Here is a 21570-nt window from a genome sequence, read left to right on the forward strand (position 1 = left end):
AGTTTTATTGTGCAGACACAATACAGCCTGCGCTTCGATTGACTTACGACCAGTTCTAAAAGTGGAATTTTCAATCCGAAAATTTGAATTCATAAGCCTGTGACTCTGCATACTAAATGAGCATTTAAATGTACTCAATAAGTACAATCACACCCACTCGCCGAGGGTTGCGCTGGAAAAGTTTGACAGGCAAACAACGGTTCAAACAGGTTGCCCTTAAAAAATGAAAAGCTTCACAGAGGAAGAGACGCACATCATTTTAGAAGAAGTAATACAGAATGAAAAGGTCCTCGTACAAAACATTGTAAAGCAGAAAAAAGAAGGCAAGGTAAACAATAGTTAATAAAGTTAATGCTTTGTTGAAGGCTTCAGGAAATATTGCAGATATCAGAGAAAGGTATTATGATGTTAAAGCCTGTGCTAAAGACAAATTAGCACAAAAAAAAAAAACAACTACAAGGCACGCTAGAGGGGGCCTCCCACAAACATATAATCAACCAGTGCTGAAGAATGGGGGTCCCTAATTTTTAATCTACTCGGGGGAAGTCGGTAGCCATGATATTTTACAGCCAAATTAGACACTTTGCATCACAGACTACCTGCATGGTCATTGAGTGAAAACAGTTGTTTTGGAGAATATCTTCATTCTCTGAAGGTGCACGAATGCAAACATCAGTACAATCAATAGCTCCAAATACATTTGGGAATGATGCAAAGTCATAAAAAACCTGTTTCACTTGTTGCTGCACAGGGGACGTAGGATAAACTATGTATTTATGTGCCCTCTTAACCAAAGCAGCCATTACCTGGCTGATGCATTTAGACATTGAATACTGGCAGATCCAAGAAACATCCCCAGCTGGTATTTGGAATGAGCCAGTTGTGTAAAGGTTAAAGCTGCAGTAACCTTGCACTGGTATGACACAGCTCCTGGCAATAGCACGCTGTAGATCATCCATAACACAGATCTGCTATAGCCTGTTTATCAAGCTGGTATCTCTTTAAGACATGTTCATCTGAAAAGTCATTCTGGTCCTATATACTCTAGTTGCAGGGTATCTCCTCCTTTCCTCAAGCATTCTGCTCTGTAGAAGACATAATGCCGTGTTTGTTTCCCAATTTCAAATGGCTCTAGTTGTGCTTAAGTTGTGTTTAAAGTGTAAGGACCTTTTTTATTTTATTGTGTTACATGTTCCCATGTGTTGCTACAACTGTTTAAATGAGGTGTGTGGGGTTTTTTTTGGTTTTTTTTACATGTTTGACCACTTTTCTAAACTTTTAAATTGAATTCTACTGCCTCCAAGATGACTTCACGTGGACCTGCATGGGCCACTCATACTACATTTCCCATCATCCTCCTGCAGGTTTCATTCTGCTGATTGAAAATTGCAGGTAAACTGGGAGGTGGGTCAATAAAAGTAGGGAACACCCACAAAGTTTCGACAAAACTTTGCCTCGACGCAAGGCTAGTTTTTCAGTGCAACTCTGATTTTGAAACTCGGACGCAGCTGCGACTCTTTCCTTACACTCAGAAGCAATCATACGAGCCCCAATATGGTGTGGCTACAGAAGTGACACCCAGCGTCAAGTAACAGACAAGGAGGAAAAACAACTGCCAAGAGTTCATTAGCATGTGGTGTGTCACCATCTCATGGTAATTTGAATTTAATATGCACAAATCCTCCTATTTGATTCTTGAATTGATTAAACATTCTATGAATACGCTTCTGTGAATTTTTTTGTATTTAATTATATTCAACAGCATGTCTACAAGTATTTATTTAATCAACAATCCAGCATTTGTTTTAGTGTATCAAACAAATCACGCCTTTCAATAGTTCTGCATTATTTTAAATCATATGTATCTCTGATACCCATAAACAATACTTTGCAGTGTAAAGCTAAATCACACAAACAAAGCTTCTTCAGAACTCGGACCCTTCAGCTGGTAATAACACATCTGCGCAGGTATTTCACAGTCAAGTTTGAAAATATTACATCTACAAATTTAATGCGTATCCTTTTTATTCATAATGATGTCTAATTCACTCTGTATAATTAAACCATTGTGGGAAGAAATTTCATAGGTTGTTTTATGGGTAGCTCTTAAATTACCAGTATGGAATTATCATTGATGGATTTCGTAAGGAGAGACGTTTATTTTTTCAGTTATAATGGCAACATATGTGAGCAAAAATAAATATTTAGTATCTCAAATGGATATTGCATGGCTGTCAGTTCTGTGTCGGTTTGCTGCTACAAAACAAACAGTTCAATAAAAACCTATTTGCATTCTTTTTTTCTCTCACTGAAATACGTAGATACAGGATATTCCTGTATAATTACTCCTAAGTAGGAAAATAAGTATTATACTTAGGCTGATGAGCAGCAAACTAATGTGAATTTAAAGGTTCTGACTTTACAGTTACATGTACATTACCAATTTAAAAACAAATTAGAATTTAGAATTGTTGAATAATTCACGAGTTAAAACTTTCTTCTGTGATGACAGGAAAGACTACTTAGTTCTTGCCTTGGGGTAAAAGGATAAATGCTAGTTATATTTGGTTTAGGTGAAAAGGTATGACAGCACTTAGTGTGGCACTCCAAGCGAAATATGGAAGTGCTTAGTTCTGGTTGGGGTATGAATATATGGCAGTGCTTCATCTTTGCCTGGGAGCACAAGAGAAAAGCACTTTGTTCTGTCCTCAAAGTGAAACCAGGTGATACTATTTTCCAGCCCTATGCTCTCAAAGCTAATTTATAAGAATATATTTTCGCAAAAAAAGGAGACATTCTAAAATGGCTCGCTTAAATTATTATTAATAATATGTTGAAAAAGCAATATTGTACAAAACCGTAAAATGAAGCATGCCTTTTTAGAGTAACCTTTATTGCCTTTGTATAAGATAGTGCTGTTCATTCATTTTGAAGTAAAATATCAAACTGGAAAACAATTGTGCATCTTTGGTTCAATGCACCACTGGAATACAAAGAATGAACTAACTTAAAGCAACAGCTCCACCTATCTAGAGTTTCCAAGTTTTTATTTTTTTTTTATGTTTGTTTGATGTCCAGTATAATCTGTTTTTACAGATGATGGTTAAACGGTCCAATCAAAAGAGCTTAAAATAAAATATTACACTGTTATTAGCAATATTATCACTGGTTCCCCTTTTCCTCTAATTAAAATATTTTGGTTATTTGCATATTCTTTAATTTGGCAATAATGTTTTTAAAAAAATCTAATAAATGCTAAAGAATACACTTAAAATTATTGGTTAGCATTAAATTAAGCAATGTAATCCTACAGTCGCAGTGAATAAAAAACACACCTTGTAATTCAAAGAAATATTTTCTGAATAAAAAAAATCTTATGATAATGGAGTATTACAGAAATGATTTGTTTATAATATAAACACATTTATAGTTGTATCTTTTAAAATACAGTTCTAATGCAAGGTAATGTTATGAAATTCGTTTTCAATTGGAATGTGCCTTTCTATACATTTTAAAGAGTATTATGTGCAACAATACCTCAAAATATTAACGTTAAATATAATTAAAAGACTACTAGCCAGACCATGTCTTGCACATGATCCATAAAGGTCAGGTTTAGCAGCTGCTAAATCAGAGAAAAGACATGCAAGCAGGAACAGCTAAATAGATAAAACAATATTGTGAGACTACAGTGTTCACATGGGATCATAATATAATAAACTTCAGTTTAACAGATACAACGAGAAGACGGCGGGATGCATAATTCAGGATTTCTTAGCACCAAACTGTAATGGAATCTGACACACATAAAAAGATGGAGAAAGTTATACATCAAACCAGTTAAGTGAAGACTCCTGAGTTGCATGTCCTTTGACAGTGCTGCTAGTTATTAAAAAAAAAAAAAATGCGTAGGAATGAAAAAGATTCAGAATGTATTCCCCTCACAGTATTCAACTAGGTGTGCCCAAATTAGGGGGGATTCAGGCCAAGTCACACCCCAGAGAAACACAACATGTTTAACAGCTGGAGGCCGCAGGGGTTCTTGGAAACTTGTTGTCTTTCCGAAAGGAGACTCCACCCATCAATCTCATACGTTACCAGGTTGACCAGTTAAATAGGTCTCTCTGCCCACAAACCCCTGTCGTTTCTTGTTTGGTCCTCCTCCTCCCTGCCTTCACCCTGCAGCGTGCCTTGTCTAGGGGGAAGGTGGCCCCATGTGCCACTTGTCCTGCCCGCTAGCCAAACCATTCTAATCACTGTTTGCATTCATCTCTACTCGGCCAGCATAGCTATCGAGCGGCTATCGAGCTCCAATGGATAAGGGGCCAATTGTAATGTGAATGTATTCTGTATCTGTCGGATATCATGTTCATGTCAGGCATATCTGTTTGTCAGTTGTTCATGTGCCATCAGGCATATCTTTCACAACCAATAAATTATTTTAAATTATTATTAAAAAAATATGATTTTTACTACTGAGTGGATGTCTTCTTTCTGAATTAGAACTTCTGAGTTTTAAAAAGTTCCCAGGATGTGATGATTAAAACAGAAAATGAAAGTGAATCTAAAGAAGAACAACAATCCATTAGATACCCATCTTATTGAAATAGATACATTAAAAACACACAGAGTTTGGGGGTTTTGACTGGGAAGAAAGGTTGGGATTTAATGGTGAAACATTTAAATTGAACAGTCTTCTATGTCTCAGTTGTGTTCCTTTGGATTGCAAAATAATACAAACAAAGTGATATAGAATTGCCACTTTATAATGAGCGGCCCCATGTTGTTACATTCTTCTAAAGGGAATAAGATTGCTGGAAAAGAATTGCAGCTGAAACCATGGGGCAATCACACCTTCTTTCCTTGGACGAAAGCTTTCACAGTTTTGCTTACCATTATAAATTGAATGTGGGGGGTTTTAGAATAATTCAAATGTAAACAGGAATAAAACCTAGCCAAAGCGACCAAGGTGGATTTAAATAGAAATCATAAAAGCTCTCCTGTAGATATAAAACCTTTCCTTTTAGATATGATTTAAACTCATTTAATGATGTAGCAATTAAGGACTAGGAACAAGAGTTTAAGCAGGCTATTGTCATGCCAAGCTACTTGTAGAGAAACACAATTGCTTTATACTGTGCCTGGGTCTGTCATAATCGCATTCAGGAAGGTTCTGTGACCCAGAGACAAAGGTTCAACTGCAACAGGTGCTCAGGGGCGTCACAGACAGGAGAATCACCACCAGAAGCTCAGCTTGCCATAGGAGTGGGACCCGGTTGCAACATTGTTGTGACAAATCAGGGGATAAGATGTTGCAGCAATCAAGGGATCGAGAGTGGCAAGCCATGCATGCTTGGGATTGGTGGCTGGTGCACTGGGGGCGTGGCCTGAATGTAAAGATGAACAGGGTTATGTGAGACAAAGAGCTGGTGTGGCTCAGGTAGCCAACCAACACATCACAGCAGTTTCCATTGGTTAATGTGGCAGGAATTTAAGAAGATAAGAAAAACATAATAATTATGCATACATTGGTAAAGATTCAGCTCTGACGACAGAAATGACTGCTAGTGGCAGCAGGGCTGAATTAAGGTTATGAGGGGCCTAAGGCTAATAGGAGGGAAGGGCCTAAGTATGTATTATGTTTTGCAAAAAAACCCATCAAACATAATTATTTATTTACCTATTTAAAATTAACACATTTATTGGACTCAAGGTAAAAACATTTTCCGGCGATTACGTTGTTAGAAAATTGTGTTTAGATAATAAAAATAAAAACTATGAAATGGTTTATTATAGTAAACGTTAACTTTTAACAAAGATTTGAAAATCTTAAAATAAACGTAGTAAAAACATGGAAATTTACCTTGCTTTCCGAAGAATCGATTCGTCAGGCCACAAGGTTCCAAAATTATGATTACAAATACTGTTAAATAAAATCTTTTGAATGTAAAATGTCTACACAATAAACTATAAATAAATAGCACTATATACAACGAAGCAAGCAAATGCAATCGTGAAAATAAAAGGAAATAAAAATGCAGACAGACTCAAGATTGAAACGGCTTGAAAAATGGGTCACTGCCGCAGAGATAGCTGGTGCATTCACGGAGGTCATAAGTTATAAGACCAGTCAGAAGTTTTGGGCAAGAAAAATTACATTATCCACCAGGAAAATTTGTGTACACAAATGGGGCAATCTGATACAAAGAAAGACTGCATGGATAATTTCATCCTCACAAAAGTGCTCACTCACCATCAGTTTTGAGAGTTTTTGCTGGAGGTTGATGTTGAATACAAGGAGATCGTATTTCACACTGAGATACGTTGACTAACCTGGGGTAATGTTCTGAAGAGATTTATCTCTTTGTTGCTTCGTGTGATCACCTTTCTGAAAGAAAAGCAGAAATTCTCTGAATTTTCTGTGTTGGAAAATGATGCTTGGCTGAGAAACGATTAATTTTTGACAGAGATCACAGGACACATGAGTGAACTGAATTTGTCATTTCCAGTTTCCAGAGGGGTGGTGGCGATTTCGAAAATAAGCTATATTACCTGGCTCTGAGAACTGCAGATTACATTTTCCCATTGTTTCCAGGATTTTGTCATGATGGATGAGGCATTCTCATTTCTAAAAGATCATTTTTCTTTTGCAGTCAAAAATGTGAAAGTGCTGGAAGAATTGCTATCACTGAATCGACAGCAATTTGAAAGTGACTTGCTTTCAAGCCTCAGACGATTTTGCTCAGTCAGACATTCTGAACACCTGGCCTGATGTACATCACTCTGAGGATTATGCTGGAGTCAAATCTGTTGGTGACAGGCTGTTGTCTATGTTGGGGTCAAGTTATCTCTGCGAAGCCACATTTTTGATAGTTAAAGTTCTCAGATCAAAGCTTAGTCAATCTGGAAGCAACTCACTGACAGAATGAAGTCAATCTGGAAGCAACTCACTGACTCCCAATTTCCAGTTACTGGTGCAGAATAAAAACTCTCAGATTTTGCATTGATCCACAGAACGTATTTTCCACTACTTAATTTCCCAGACAATGGAAACGTTTTGTTTTTAATAATGTACAAACTTGTTCAAATAAAGTGCTGTTACTGTTGAATGTTTATATATAAATAAGTACTGTTAATATATTTTTGTTCAGTTATGTTAGAAAACATCTACAGTTTATTTATTATGAATAAATTCAAAGTATTGTAGACTTTTAACACTGTGTGTGTGTGTGTGTGTGTGTGTGTGTATATATATATATATATATATATATATATATATATAGAGGTTAGCAGGGGTACCCAAAAACCCAGGATTTAAATGACTCTACCCGAGGTCTCTTTTTACTATCCAGGTTTCAATTTATTAATTTGTGAATTTAAAAAAAAAAGATAAAATATAACAATACAGTTGTAAGTGAGGGTCTCTGACTAGCATAATAAAGACAACGTTAAAATAAGCTTTGCATTAATCATTTTCTTAACTGACAGGTTTTACAGAAAACAAAAAAGTAAATGTCCTTGAGTGGCCCAGTCAGAGCCCGTACCTAAATCCAATCGAAAATTTGTGGCATGACTTGAAGATTGCTGTCCATCAACCTTCTCCAAGGAACTTGACAGAGCTTGAACAGTTTTGTAAAGAAGAATGGTCAAATCTATTGCCAAATCTAGGTTTGCAAAGTTAACCATATTATTCCACAGCCTTCTGTGCACTCAGAAGTATTTTATCCCTTTCCTATAATCTCCTATAATGTAATAATATTACAGTACCTTTTAGTTCTCTCCAGAGAAATGTACCCCTCCTATTTGCCATCATTTCTGACTTGTATACCCCAAACTAGCATAGCTGATTTATTAAACCCTTTTAAAGAAACTGTTGGTTTAAAATAAACTCAACTGATGTTTTTTTGTTTTTTTTCCTTGTCAGTCCTAGCTGTAAAAAATCCAAAAACACTGATAGCCATTCGTTGTATTTAATGCAACACAAACATCTTTACTTGACATTCCGGGATATGAGTCAGCACCTAACCAGAGCCACAGCCATAGCCGTTATCTTCAATACGAGATAGTTGCAGTATTTCCTTTCTCCACTAGATGTCATAGTTTTCCTATGTTCAATTTTTCTTAACTTGCTTTAGGTTCCTATCTTATTAAAACAACAAACCAAGCTGAACTGACCAGGGGTTTGACATCAGAGGAATTTTTTTTTTTTTTTACCATTAGAGTAACAATTGAAAAGAGGATAACAGTGCAAACTACTTGTTGTTCTGTGACTGGATTTCAATCAAATGATTTAATAAAGATTTAATTGACTCTACCACCAAAGCCTCAGAGCTCCCATTACTGAAACGCAGTTGTAGATTCATAATAAAATGTATATTGTTTATTAATAGAAAATCAATAGGTGTCATATTTTCCAGTATGAAAAATATGTGAGTTGCACAGGGGAGTAAGGCTGAGGGCTGCTCTAAATTACAACATTACAGTATGTTACTCTGCCATTTCTCTCTCTAAATTTGTCACTTACCTCAAAACCAAAACATTGCATGTACTGAACACCATACAATTAAAAAGAACACATGTTACAAAGACATGAGACTATTTCATTGTATAAAATGAGGAAACTTTATAAGGAAATACTGTAAACGGTTAAATACAATGCTAACATGGAACATGACTGGACTGCCAACGCTTTGTAGACATGGACACTTCAATTTAGTTATCATCAGTATGACTGTGATGAAAACTGTGGTAAATGCTACTTTTAGGTCAAATAAAGAAGTAATTTAACCTCATGCTCTTTCCCGTCATTGCTGCTTTTCAATTGTGCTGACTTATTACTGTTGAATTGAAACAAGATCCTAGCAGGCCTAAGAAGTAGAACAATTAGCCTTCTGACTATTCCCCCTAACATGTATTATGCACTTTCTACTGTATTTAATGTATTGTGCATTGTTTGTTTTTTTACTGTATATGATGTATTATGCATTTCTCTGTATTTAAAGTATTATGGATTTTCTTGTTACTGCATCTTGTAAAGCGCTTTGTGATGGTAGTCCACTATGAAAGGCGCTATATAAAATAAAGATTGATTGATTGATTGATTGACTAGTGGAGCTTCGGATTTCTAAACACATGTCCAATGGAAACAATAGGGATTACCAAATTAAACAGCTACACAGACTTCTGGTGCTAAGTTGTGTGTTATATATATTTTGTAGGTTTTATGTGCCACACCAGAAAACAGCTGTTGGATGATGTACAGTAAATGCTTACATGTATTATGACTCTGGCATCCAGCCCTGGTAATGCATTTAACAGATGACATAGACTGTAGACTCTGAGACTATACATTAATCTGAGACCGATAGTCTTTGTTGACTTGTACTGTGTAACATTTTTTAAATTAATAACTCAATTATATTTTCCATACAATTTGTACATATAATAAGGGTCTGAACTTGCAGAATATATATTGAACATCGGTATTAACTCGTCATTATTCGTGTCTAACGTAAATACGAAGTCATTTTTTAGTGCTCTTTATTATATTCTCTTGAACATTTTTTTTTTAAAAGTTGTATATATATATATATATATATATATATATATATATATATATATATATATATATATATATTCTCAGTAATCCTGAGGTAAACTACTGACATATCAGCTCTTATCAAGACAAAACCTGTTCAGACTGGCTTTATCTTTTTCGATAAATAGAAGAGCTTCACGAAAGCCTGACATGAAGTTAACAAAGCCACGACAGGAAGGCAAATACCGTGTGGGACATCTATAGCCACTTATGCTGAATGCATCTGTGCTGTACAAATATCTTAGTCAACACTGAGACTTTTAGAAAAAGAACATGGCTGTTTGAACCAAAGGGTTCTTGTGCCTTACAATACAAATGTAGATCAAATCAAGTCACATGGAGCATGAAAAATCATTTGAAATCAGTAAAAGAATAATCAGGGTAGAACAATGCCATGGTTTCTACACTAGAATCATCTTGCCATATTTTGCAACATTATTACTATATTAATAATGACATTAATATTTGTGTTTTCACAGTACATATTACAGTTACTTAGAGTACATGTTAAAAACACGCCACACCCTTACCCTAGTGTTTGTTGTTAAAACAGCATAATTAGAAACAATTTACTTGGACTATTAATAGGCACATGGGTGTACAATCTGGAAATGTCTGTGAACATTTTCTGGTGTTACGGAAAAACATGAAGCCCTAATTGTAAAGAACTACTGCAAGTAATGTTTTGTGTTTTATAAAGGCTGCATCTTTGATTTACAAGTTCGGACCAACAGAAATACACGGTTTGACAGAGCAGAAGGACACCCCAGTGCTGGCCGCAGTGTGGGGCAGTATGAAGACAAGCCAGGTAGTCTGGTGTAAAAATGGAGGAACGTGTATCGACAGAGGCTCTACTGTGTAGTAATCTTTAATGTAAACACTTAAGTGTGCTTTGTCTGCTGGTGAATGAGCCTGGTTGTGCTGGTAAAACAAAGTCCCAGGGCTTGGATTTTTACGTTGTATACTGTGAGCCACACTCCATTGGAGAGCAGTGGTTTTCACCTCTGAAGGCAAATACAATTTAATGAATAAAATCTCTCAGTACCGTGCAGACTCTAATTAACAATTAACAAGAATCAAAAACAGGGCTCTTTGTGTACCGAAGTTACAGTAAATAGGTATCTCCTTAGTCTATTTCTGTCTCAAAAAATATTTAAAACACTTTTTATGATTTAAGCAATGCTATGATTTAGATAGCCAGCCGTGTTTAATTAATTAAATAGACCCCATTGTCTCTAAATCAGAAGGTAATAAAATAAATAACTTTGCCTGTGGTAGAAAAAATAGACCTAACAAGAGTTTAGATGACAAGAAACATAATACATATTATATTGTATTCTGCTGTTGACATGCAAGATCAGACATTGGGGAAGAAGCAAGGTCTCAGCATACTCTGCTGTTAATTAAATTATGACTGTAACTCAGCATAGTCTTTTTCCTCATCAGAAAAGTTATTAAATGGAAAACAGATGATGAAGTTCCTGGTCTGACAAGGGTTTTAACCAGCCTGTGTTGTATCTTGTTCAAATGGGCAGTGATTATCCTTGGGAGAAGAAATTGTGGGAAGGGAACAGCAGTTCCAGCCAGTCAGTAAATTGAATGGCTTGGCTGTTAAACATATTTGATTGAAATGTATATACTGTACTTCAGAACCCTTGTACTGCATGGATCAAATAGCGAACTACAGGTCCATTACTGGTGGAATTTGCCTTGTACGGTACATTTTTCTTGGTCTGTTTAAAAGTCCTTGGATGTATGTGGTCCTCAAGTGCTTGAACTGGTAAAGTCACGACTTTGTGGTGTGCAGGATGAGTCTTACAGGCAGGGGAGCACAGTTCAGTATTCTCTGTGGATTCACCAGGTCACATGGGCAACACGTTGGTCCTATGGTAAAAGTAACACCATAACACACCGATTATAACAAGGAGACCAATTAAAGACCAATTACAACAGAACACAATCTAAAATACGTATACATGCATAATATATGAAGCAACAGTTTCTATACAGAATACTAAACAAACTAAAATTTAATAGGAATGGGTCACAAGAAATATATAGATAACTACCAGGACTTTAAAATGGCTGAACAATAAACAGAAGAGAAACTGTTGCCATCAGATGGTGCTATACACAAGCCTTTAAGTGAGACATTTTTTTCAATGTTCAAGGCAAGAGGTGAAGGAATATAATTCCATTTGGTAATGAAAAAAGCATGCCTACTTGGATTGTTGGAGGCATGTAATAGTAACTGTTGCACACTGTACTTGAATACACAATTTCGACTTCACATACGAAAATGATCACATTCTCATTTGCAACTGTCTGCCATTGGCTTTAGTTGAGTTTCTTGCATGGATGTAAAATGTTTCTTATACTCTGTAAAATGTATTATGATTGAACATTTTCAAATGCAGTTTTTCATGAGCTGTATTAACCTTCAGCTGACTGCCTGCTTGTTTGTACTGTTTAATAGCTGTAAGTGCCCATTAGAGTGGAAGGGAGCGCTCTGTACAGAAACAGTCTGTTTGTGATGCTAAGCATGCACCCCCACCACGCTGTGCCCAGGGCTCCACTTGTGTTCCCATTCCTTATGGATACACCTGACAGTGCCCACTCGGGACAACTGGCATGTATTGTGAGCAATGTAAGTAGTACAGTCTTCTTCCATTATTACAGATGGTATTACAAATCCATAATACAGAAAAAGCTAATAAAACATGACCACAAGTACAGAGGCTCCTCAGAAGCTGTCTATTTTAGAGGGGAAGAACCAGTACACAAAGATACATAAAACATATGAAATTTGCTGTTCCCTGTCATGGTGTGTATACTGTCTTCCATAAAGGAAAATGACACATGTCTGGCACTGGTTACTTCAATAACTAGGTTATAATATTTGTGTAATTGTGTCTTCAAATGATTTGGAATTATAGTGACCTGTACAACAATGTAGTTACATTTATATTAAACAACACTGTAATCATTGTTAAGCTTTTAAAGCTTTTAAAATGAAATCCTCTTTCACTTGCTGGAGGAAAACTTGTATGATTGACCTGCATGCCAGTCCTTACACAAGGGACAGGATTTTAAAACGGTTGTTGCAATGCAAATGTCTACTGTCACACATCAGATATCGAAGTCATGTGTTGGCCTTGACAGGCTTCCATGAAGATGGAGGGGAGGGGAGAAAATCTAGACCTTCAGATAAGAAGATGGCACCCTTATATGTAAGTGGAAAAACAGGAATTACAATAATACAATACAATACAATTACATTTGCTAGGTTCTTCCATTGGCCCCTGTGGTCATTTTCATAGTCTTGCAAAGTAATCAGTTTAAGACTCTTTGAAATACCTATAGTTTAATTACTAGACTGCCCTTATGTAAGAACCCTACAAACCTTTGGAGGATGGTGATTACCTTTTAATCTCATATTAGGTGTATTCACTACTGTTCTGTATTGGTTCTTTCTAGATAATTACATGCCAAGCAATAACAGGAAAGATTTGCTTTTCCAACCAAACTTGAAAGTCTTTAGGTGGAGTAATAAAACAAATGAAAGTGAAAGTCTTCTGCTGGAAATTCTGTGTAGGGGTTTTCCAGTAACTAACCCCCAGATGTAGTAGTCGTTTAAAAGTTGTGTTAGCGTTTCCAAATACATTCTGTTTCACACTGTTGAGGAAGAAGTACTGCCAATGAAGCAACATCATTAAACTCAGAATAAAATACCTCAGAGAAGAGTCAAAACTACTTGACATTTAACTGACAAATGAGTGTTAGATTGTGCCAGTTATCATGTATTCTAGACAAGATCTCAGCTTTAGTTGATGCCCATGCTTGTCTCTGAAATGGATTTTGGAGTCAAAGGGGAAATAACTATCTATGCTTACTTTAAAATCTAAATGCAAAAGAGTACCCTATTTGTTGAATAATGTTCTTGGTTTAAATATAACTTTGCATGTTCGGTGGTCTCAGCTTAGGTAGTCACAGTCGGTCATAAGAACATAAGAACATATGAAAGTTTACAAACGAGAGGAGGCTGTTTGGCACATCTTGCTCGTTTGGTTGTTAGTAGCTTATTGATCCCAGAATCCCATCAAGCAGCTTCTTGAAGGATCCCAGGGTGTCAGCTCCAGGGTGTCGAGAGAGGCTCCAGCACTGAATGGCAGGGGTGGATCTTAAAAAAATAAGCCTTCTACCAATGTGTCCCAGGTTTTCCTGGAATAGCAACATAGACATGTGAAAAGTATTGGAAGAAGCCACAGTGCTACAGGGGCCCAAACCACAGAAACCTGCAACACTGGACAACACACCTGTTTCCATCTGCAATTCGCGAGTACATGGTCCTACCCATTATGTAGCCCATTCTGTAATTTTGTGACCAGTCATCGTATAATGCCGAAATATTATATGAATGATATAATAGTAGTATACATTGTTATTTTTATCATATAGAAAATCTTCCAAAACTGCTGTTTTCTTACACTGAGTGGAAGGGTTTGTGATAATGAAATACACGTTCATCAATTTATTGTGCAGACAGGGCTGAATCTCTTCCACAAAAAGTTTCCTGTGATTCTAGCAGTCTCATACGGTCTGGCCTTTTCTCTCTCACGCACAGAGTCAGCAGTCCCATAGACACCATGCAGTGAATGCTGTAACTGGAACACAGACAGATTACTGATCAGGGTCATCGAACCACTGGACTAAGCAGGTTTATTTAGTTTGGTTGCCTGTTCAAGTCATGTGTCAGCATGATTTTGGATTATTAACCTGCAAAGCTTGCAAAACTGAATACAAAGAAACTCTCTTTCAAATCAATTTCAAAGCTTTTGGAAGTGGTTACTATTGCAAAAAATAAAAGGTATTATGCTTCAGAAATGTATAGAAAATGTTGAAAGAAGCTTACAAATTAACAGTCACATCAGTCCAAAGCAAAATTTGAGCAACATGTACAGTTCAAACATATGTTGGGAATAAAAAAAAGAACAGATCTGTGCAAAGGGTATTATCAAGTAAGTAATGTGACAGTCGTGTGAAACAGTTTGTCAGGTCTCTTTCACGGCTTTAAAAAAACTGCTTGCCAGTACAGGACATCATGCATTTGTGGCAAATAGAACACCTTTGGAGATACTTTACTGAAATATTACAACTTGTAAAGAAACTGTGTCTTTGTCGAAGCAAAGTACTTTTTAAACATTGCATTGATGCATTAAGTATTATGATTTATGACTATTTATCATTTCATTATTAAAAAACACTTGCAGCAGACTTTCCAAATAATTGTAAAGGTGCCAAAATTCTTATCTTTATACTCTGTTCTGTATTAACAGGTGCTGAAAAAAATCTGTAGCATATCTACCCGCTATAATGGGCTTTCTTTAGCAGAAACAGAAAGTCATCAAAACCTACGACAAAATCCAGGAGTCCTATGCAATACACACACAACTGTCTATCTCCTCTACATTATGTCGTTGGAAATATAGGACACTGATCACAGTGTATGTGTGTGTGTGTGTGTGTGTGTGTGTGTGTGTGTGTGTGTGTGTGTGTGTGTGTGTATATATATATATATATATATATATATATATATATATATATATATACTGACCAATTATTATTTGTATTTATTTTTCCCCCAGCGCCAGTATAGCTTTTACTCCAAGCAATCCAGAGCAGAGATGGGTGGACTACCAATCCTGGAGAACAAAGATCAGTCCTGCTTTTTATCCTCTCTGAATGTGCTCAGTGGCTGGTCAGTAGGGTTTGCTGTTGCACGATGAGGAGAAGGAATCCCTGCTGGTTTCCCATCCCCCACTCTGACAGTGTCAGAGCCAATGTGACGTCCCCTTCGGAGTCCTCAGCAAGGTTCGGCCTCATTGCACAGCCCGGACGTGCAGTTGCACCGTCCAAGCTGTGTGACTCATCCTGTGCTCGAAGCGCACCCTCATTCTCCATATGTTAACAGCACTAGAATGGATCAATTCACTGTCAAAATTTGACACAAAGTGCACTCATTCTAATTCTCCATCCTACTCAATCACACCAGTACATACACATACACTGTGTGCCCCATTTCCACTTTAATCTCATTTGGCAATGTCAGTCCTACTGGATGAATGTTTTTCACTGTCATATTCTGCTGTGTTTCACGGTAGATGCTTGTCTATTTGAGCCAAAACAGAGCTTTGAAGAAATGATTTATAGCCACCAACTGCTGCATGAGCTTTCCTGTTTGGCTTACAGAAAGAGGCAATAGGGCACAAGTTTTAAGGGGGTGGCAAGGCTTGTGTTACTATAGCTTAATCTATCTAGTTTTGGCTCTTTGTCATGAAAATACACACACTTACCAAATATATATGGTTCATTTACTAATCTGTTATCCATGTTGACATAATAATATTTTAAATCCTTGCTACTGTAATTAGAATGAATTCTAGTTTATTCATAGAGCGATAATGCAGACCTTAAAATCCCAGCCTAACTGGCATCATTTGTGTGGTAATTACATTCACGAGAGGCAGCTGTGTTTTGCCGCATGGTTCAGTATATAAACTAGGAATGCAATGCTGTGCAGTTTGGTTTTATACCAAATTATATTAGATGTCCAGGCAAACATTTACCTATGGTAACAAACATTTTAATAAACAAGGACATTAGCTTTTTCAGCTTAATTCATTTAAAGGGTAGACAATTGACTCAGTTTGAAAATGTCTTAAAATGGTTAGTGTCTTACTCAAATCAAATCAGAGAGAGAGTGCGAGAGAGAGAGAGAGAGAGAGAGAGAGAGAGAGAGAGAGAGAGACTGACTGACCCACTGTGATGGGTTTGAAATTGATTATTTTTCTGTTTCAGCTCTTACAATCAGTGATCCATTTTTCAGCAGCAATGAGTCATCGTGGGTGTCATTTAGACCCTTTAACATAAGACACAGAAGCCACCTCAAGATGCAGTTCAAGCCTTTGTCTGCACATAGCATAATATTCTATACAGCTCAGCCAACATTCACGTTGGTGAATTGAAAAACATATTTTTGCCATTTTTTTTTTTCTATACATTTTCATTGATTCTGAAAAGGCCTATCTGAAATGAGGTGAAGAAGCACAGACGTACTGCACTGACTTCAGTAGATAATACTTCACCGAAGGTCTTTAGTGCAAAGCACAACACTGATAGGCTTCCCTACCTCCCTTAGCTATGAGCAGTCACTTCAAAACCATATTTAGTGGAAAGAGCAAATGAGAAATAAACATCAACGGGACAATAAAAACGGATAAGTAATTTGATATGAATAAAATATAGATTATAAGAATGCCTTAAATATATACATTCAATATAATAGGACACACGTTATAGGTCTAATGCACATAAATTGTATTTTTGGGGGAAGGAAAATATTTTTTTATAAAGTGTGAATTGTGATAAGGAGTCAAAAGGTCTGTAGTCACAATATAAAACACTGCTCATCAATCAGTCAGATATCGCTTTAGTATAATCCTGACAACTCAACACAGTTAGACTGATGAAAGGCATTCTTACAGAAAGCCTTTACATACCCCCTAGTTACCACCACATAAACACATTGTAAGACTTATAGAGAAGTGTTCTTCTATAAACAATTTCCATGCAAAGACAATCATGAAATCCAACTTTTATATTCTCATTCTGTCACAGGGTTGAAGTGTTGTTTTTTTGTTTTGTTTTATTTTTTTCTTAATACAAAATGTCATAATCCATCCCTTTCAAATTTGGTGTTGTTTGGTCCATTGAAAATCTGGAGACACAAATATGTAAGCAGCTTCAGCTATGTAGCCTTTCTAAAGTAAAAATAATAAATTATATTAATGTATTGAATAATTATAGCTCATAGCCTTGTCCATTGGAGCACAACAGCTGTGCCACCTCTGCTGGCATAATAATGATAATAATAATAATAAACTGCAAAAGTAAATACAGGAAAGTGTAACCAGCTAGAGGTGGGAGGGGCAAACTGGTCAGGAAAATGACAGTTGGTAAGACATTTGGGAAGACTTTTAAGTCATCCTAACATAACAAAGATGTGTTGTTTCATTAAGAAAACCAACCTTAGTTTTCTAAGAAATAGTGAGGATGACAGATTTTCTATTTATCCCGTCCGCTGTGGCGATGCTAGAAATCGTGACATTAGACGCTCATTTTAAGATGTTTTAAACAACCATTGGTTGCTTACCACATGACTGACATTTCCAAAGACTCCAACTACCAATCAGGGATGGTTTTTTATACATTCAAAACAAAAGTAAATTTAGATAGACAGAAAACTAAACGAGTGATGTTTTTATTTTTATTTTTTTTGTCGGAAGATTCGGAGATGAGAAGTACAAGCTTTCCAGAAATCAGACTAAATCGTTCAAAATGTACAAAATTTTAACTATAGTGAAATATTCATAGAAAAAAAAAAAATCACAGATGACTCTCTAATTAAAATGCATTTCACTAAAGCCCCAGGCCAATAGAGATTTATTATGAGTCGCAGCATTTCAATATCTTAGATTTTGGTTTTGATTACTGTATATACAGAAGTGAAAGTAAGCCGCTACAGCCCGGTGCTGTGTACCGGGGAACATTTGTTGACGGTAACTTACAGTGTACTGGCAAAACATTTTTTCAAGGTAATTTTAAATTTCGACTTATCAAAACAATTGTTTAGGGTGCATAATTTTTTCTTTGTATTTTAACTCCCTTTCCCGCCTCCCGGCTTCTTCTTGGTTGTCCTAAATTAGATAATTGCCTCTTAGCAGCTTCAACTAACTACATTAGAGCGTGGTTGAAGTAAAACCTGGTTTAGATTAGATTTCGAGAGCCGGAGTCTCTGTCTGTCTGTCTGTCTGTCTGTCTGTCTGTCCTTTGTGTAAGTAATGCTAGTTATTGTAAATCTCACTTCAGCGAGCTCAAAGAGTTTTAAATATGGTGTATATTAAATGGATTTAAAAACTGAGCTACAGTATTTATAGTATTGCCTCAGACAAGATGTCTCCGGCTGTACTAAAAATAAAAGCTTATTCATTTTCAGTTTTAAGTGCATTGAAGGTATAACAAGAAAAACTAAATGTTTATTTGCACTGTGCAATGAGTAAGGACAACAATAGTAATTTTGGAAACCTCAAGGGCGGTTTCAGTTAAACATTTTAAATTACTATCCATACTACTACTTTAAATTAAAGCATTTTATGTAGCAATCAATTATAGGATGTTTAGAGAACAGTTATCCTGATTACTCTGAAAATGCTGAAACACTAACAGAAGCAACAAAAGTTTGCTGATAAACTAAACCGCTTGACTTTTCATGTGTAATGTGTTAAAATGAACCTGTATAATATGCAGTTTCCAAGTGACTGCATAAATTAGCAGTTACCTGGCAACAGTTTGTTCTGCAGTGTGGAAAGGATGGGTGCGTCTACAGCATATTCCACATTTTTGCTGAAGTACTTCGACGTGTACAATGTAGGCCTGATTTTCCACATACATATTAGTTTACAGACATGCTGAGTAACCAGGTGTCTTATTTATTATCTTTTTATTTTATTATTCATAGGAGATTTTCTCAGTGTGTCCTTGATGCCTGGATTTATACAGCTGCACTACAATCTTGGTGCCATGACTAATGCTGCCATCATTAGATTGTGTAGATGCCAGTGGGGAAAGCCTGGCATTTAGTTCATGCAGGCAGAAAAGGTAATGAAAGGTTACTTAGCTTTGGATGGAGATTGTTATGCATAATCTCTCTGTGGGTATGACTGTACTGACGTCTATGTGGGAGGAGTGTCCTCTTTCAATGCTATAGAGGATGAACCGGATAGCTTCACTGGCTGTATGTATACGTGAAGATATTATTAACACGCGTGAGCTTCAGTTAAGTGTCTGGAGCCCTCTCTGGTGCCAATGTCGGAGACAGGGATGGCACAGCCTGTGGTTATAAAGAACCAGTGAAGCTGTAATTTGAACCATTTTAAACAACTCTTGTCCTCCTCTGTGGACTGGCTGTAGATGTGCAGTGTCAGTATTCTGTACAGATAATCTTCGTCAGCATCTTTCTCTGTGTATTGATGAGATCCAAGTCATTATTTTATTACTATAACATCACAAAAAGTTCTGCAAATGTCTGTGATATTCTTTGAGTGCTAGATGCGGAAGCAGCTCTCTCTGTGGTGCGTGGGGCTACTGTATTGCTCAGATAGGCCTTTTTCCAGCTCCTATTGGTCTCACTCTGCCATTGAAAGGTTTTCTCTGCTTTTTCCGGAGAGAAAACGACTAGAGACCTGTGCTTTATGTCTTTTTGATGATGTCGGACATGGTCCGACCTAGGACTGCAAAGGGCTAGAGTATAATTTATTTGTTTGCACTGAAAACAATAGAACATTGGTTACCTTAATAATGTTGAGTTTATTGAAAATAAAAATGAATGAAAAAACAATAATAACATAAGTTGATTAATAATAATAATAACAATAATAACAAGAGTGATTAAATCGTCTCTGCTTTGCTTCTAATCTCCACTCTTTCCCAGCAGACGGCATCACTGTTTGCAAGCAACGGCAATTAATTCACCTGGCAAATTCAGTGTAAAATTAAGCACTAAAGTCTGAAATGGAAAATTTCCTACCGCAGATATATTAGACTGATTGACAGCAAAAAAAACTAATACCACTTTACACAATAACTTAATACCACTTCATTTAGCAAGATTTATTATGGATGTGGGAAAAACACATTAACAATATGCAGTGCAGCGTCAACCTAGATATCTGTGTGATTTTTATTTTATTTTTTATTCCATTATGAAATGTCACAAAGGGGAAATACATAAGTTTTTGTGTAAAATAAAAAAAAAAGAGATAAAAAAAACATTATCTGAAATCAAATGAACTGAAGCACAATCTTGTAAATGCGTCATTGTATTACAGACTTAATAAAAGTGCAAATGCAATGAAAGTGAAACAGATTTTACCCAAATTGAAGTCAAAGTAGATGTTATATTCAGAGGTGAAAGTATCTATAATTTTTTGTCTGCGTAGTGTTATTTTCCGGTATTTGTGTTAAAAAGTGGTACTCAGCGCCGTGCACATTACAAAAAAACTTCCGCTAAGATAGCAGGGGAGCGACCATTCAAATCTGGTACAATATGCTGTTTTCAGCCTTTTACATCTTTTAAAAATGGAAATAATCATGTTTTCCAGTCTTTTACATCTTTTTTAATGTAATTTATATTTCTCCACTATTAAGAAAATTGTTTGAGAATATTTATCATATGCAATGCATTGAGTCTTGTACTTTTTTTTTTTTTTACTTGTGCAACTTTGTGGTTGACTTCTGGTGATTTTTTTTTTTTTTTCTTTTTAGAGAAATTAGTCTGTTTCCAGTTTAAGTTTGAAAAAAAAAGGCAAATGTGCAATAGATAAATACTCATCAGATCGCAATTGCACCTGTACCAAAATCTGACAGAGTGCCACTTTCTTCAGGCACATTCAAACAGCATACCAATTCCAAAAGAAAAGATGGTGACAGACAAGTTTAATCCCCCCCCCCCCCCCCCCCCCCCCCCCAGTAGGCATTTTGTGATGCTTACCTAAGTTATAGCGCGTCACTTTTAGTAGGCGTGTGGTTTGGAACCAGTTTTAGCTGGTTTGTTCGTGGTTTGCACATATGATCAAAACAACTTATGCAAAAACAAGGGTGTTATCATACATCCGAGGTCACAGCTGCACTCTGAGTTATGAAAAACAAGATACTTCTCACATATCTCCAGCATGGGTGTAGCTCAGGCTGCGTAGCACTGTAGCTTTGCACAAGACCAGGGCAACGTTAGGCAAGAAGCAAAAAAAGCCTTACATACCCCCAAACCAAACCCTGGACACAGCTACAAAAAAAAAAAAAAAAATCGCCAAGGGTTCCCACCTGGTCAGCACAATGGGCTGGTTGTCAGGTCTGTT

Source organism: Polyodon spathula, chromosome 6, assembly GCF_017654505.1.
Source record: "Polyodon spathula isolate WHYD16114869_AA chromosome 6, ASM1765450v1, whole genome shotgun sequence".
Classification (NCBI taxonomy): Eukaryota; Metazoa; Chordata; class Actinopteri; order Acipenseriformes; family Polyodontidae; genus Polyodon; species Polyodon spathula.